At 46.6% G+C, this 2,672-nt stretch overlaps 1 non-coding gene across 1 annotated transcript in view; it reads left to right on the forward strand.

The window, feature by feature from the left end:
- Positions 1-2,443: 2,443 nt before the first annotated feature.
- LOC134545562 (small subunit ribosomal RNA) overlaps positions 2,444-2,672 on the forward strand; it is a 1,989-nt gene continuing 1,760 nt past the window's right edge. Inside the window, exon 1 of the ribosomal RNA XR_010078631.1 lies at positions 2,444-2,672. This exon is cut by the window's right edge and continues 1,760 nt beyond it. This is a non-coding gene — a ribosomal RNA (small subunit ribosomal RNA).

Consider the following 2,672-nt stretch of genomic DNA (forward strand, 5'->3'; position numbering starts at 1 on the left):
ACAGAACGGTTTGAATGCTACCACCTCAGTTTCTCTACAATGCATTGGATTTCAAAGAGGTGAATTACTGTGGATGGTACTGTTGTATGGCTAACAAATCGTCTGGGAAACAATGCAGAATTAAATTAAGAAGGTTGTATGTTTTCTGTTACATGGTGGAGGTGCCCTCTAGTACACAGTAAAATGTTTTGTGGACTGCAGCTCCTTGAGGAATTAATTCAGTATGGGTCTTGTAGTGGTCTGAAAGTGGATGATGAAAAAGAATGTATAATGGTATTCAGAGCACCTCGCGGTGAAGCGGACATGCTACCTCAAAATGCTTGATTGATTCATGCCCAGTTCCCCCAAGAAGCGGTACATTGAAAAAATTGATTTACTTTGTGGATGATACTAGCAAATACTATCCGCTGGGGGAAGTAAGCAGAAATTTGGTGGTCGTATGTTTGTTACATGGTAGAGGTGCTTTCTAGTACACAATGAAATGCTTGGTGTACCGCTGCTCCTTGAAGAATTAATTCCATATGGGTCTAGCCGTGGTCTTAACTGTGAACACGAAGAACTATCTAAAGTGGCCTATCTGTCTGAACTGCAATACACAAGCTGCGAGCCAATGCTATACCTTTCTCAGGTAACGAGCTCTTGTGCGGCGATTCGATTGGATGCGAAATGGTGGGGAACGCGTGTCCGGTCGTCTTAACCAAGTAATGGTTCCCCTCTGTTAACAATGAAATGTTTGATGGATCGCAGCTCCCTGAGAGACAAGTTTCAAAGGGGTTAGTCGCGGTCTTCAATCCTGGCCAAGGTGCAGTCACCATCTATAAGAGATACCTGCTTTACTGAAGGGTAGCAAGAGTTCCCTTGCCCGCATGTTGCTCCGTGGGGGTATATCAGTATAAAGGTAGAAGAAGCCATGATCGGAGCTTCGGTGGATGAGATTGGCGGAGAAGACATGTTCTTGTCTATCTGGTAGATCAGGGGGGTGGCAGCTGATCCGGAGAAAGCAAGCGGACTCCCGATGTTCCGTCGACTCCCAATGTACACTTGAAACATGCACATTTGGGTGGCGAGGGGGCGTTGTGGCCATCCGAAAACATGTCTTCATCTCTCTTATTGGTGGACCGCTGCTCCTTGAAGAATTAATTCCATATGGGTCTAGTCTTGGTGATAACTGTGAACACTAAGAACTATCTAAAGTGGCCTATCTGTCTGAACTGCAATACACTAGCTGCGAGCCAATGCTATACCTTTCTTAGGTAACGAGCTCTTGTGCGGCAATTCGATTGGATGCGAAATGGTGGGGAACGCGTGTCCTATCGTCTTAACCAAGTAATGGTTCCCCTCTGTTAACAATGAAATGTTTGATGGATCGCAGCTCCCTGAGAGACAAGTTTCAAAGGGGTTAGTCGCGGTCTTCAATCCTGGCCAAGGTGCAGTCACCATCTATAAGAGATACCTGCTTTACTGAAGGGTAGCAAGAGTTCCCTTGCCCGCATGTTGCTCCGTGGGGGTATATCAGTATAAAGGTAGAAGAAGCCATGATCGGAGCTTCGGTGGATGAGATTGGTGGAGAAGACATGTTCTTGTCTATCTGGTAGATCAGGGGGGTGGCAGCTGATCCGGAGAAAGCAAGCGGACTCCCGATGTTCCGTCGACTCCCAATGTACACTTAAAACATGCACATTTGGGTGGCGAGGGGGCGTTGTGGCCATCCGAAAACATGTCTTCATCTCTCTTATTGGTGGACCGCTGCTCCTTGAAGAATTAAATCCATATGGGTCTAGTCTTGGTGATAACTGTGAACACTAAGAACTATCTAAAGTGGCCTATCTGTCTGAACTGCAATACACTAGCTGCGAGCCAATGCTATACCTTTCTCAGGTAACGAGCTCTTGTGCGGCAATTCGATTGGATGCGAAATGGTGGGGAACGCGTGTCCTATCGTCTTAACCAAGTAATGGTTCCCCTCTGTTAACAATGAAATGTTTGATGGATCGCAGCTCCCTGAGAGACAAGTTTCAAAGGGGTTAGTCGCGGTCTTCAGCCCTGGCCAAAGGTGTTTAGAAATGAATACTTTTCGGACCAGTGGGCAAATTAGTTCACAGCGAGCCCACGGGCCAACGGTCTGCTCCCGCAGTGGGCCGCGCCCGAATGTGGGCACCGATCATATAATTTGAAATCCACTCGCCAAGTACCATGCGAGTTTCTAAGAGCGCGATATATTCGCCAGTGAAAGCCTTGGAAGTTTGGCCTCGCCTACTCCCTAGGAAAATTAATTAGAGATGGAAGGAAAGACTTTGCAATTGCAAAGCGGGTGTCGATATTGGGAAGTCGCCCCCGTACTTGTTGATACAGAAGGAAAAAAAAATGTACATCATAAGATTCGGACCCGGTGCTCTGCGGACCCGGGAGGTTCCTCCGAACGAAAAAAAAAGCTGCTAGCAGCTCCCTGGTTGATCCTGCCAGTAGTCATATGCTTGTCTCAAAGATTAAGCCATGCATGTCTAAGTGCAAGCCAAAATAAGGTGAAACCGCGAATGGCTCATTAAATCAGTTATGGTTCCTTAGATCGTACCACATGACTTGGATAACTGTGGTAATTCTAGAGCTAATACATGCTGAACTGAGTCCCGACCAGAAATGGGAGGGATGCTTTTATTAGATCAAAACCAATC

The sequence above is a fragment of the Bacillus rossius genome, unplaced genomic scaffold (assembly GCF_032445375.1).
Source record: "Bacillus rossius redtenbacheri isolate Brsri unplaced genomic scaffold, Brsri_v3 Brsri_v3_scf784, whole genome shotgun sequence".
Taxonomy (NCBI): domain Eukaryota; kingdom Metazoa; phylum Arthropoda; class Insecta; order Phasmatodea; family Bacillidae; genus Bacillus; species Bacillus rossius.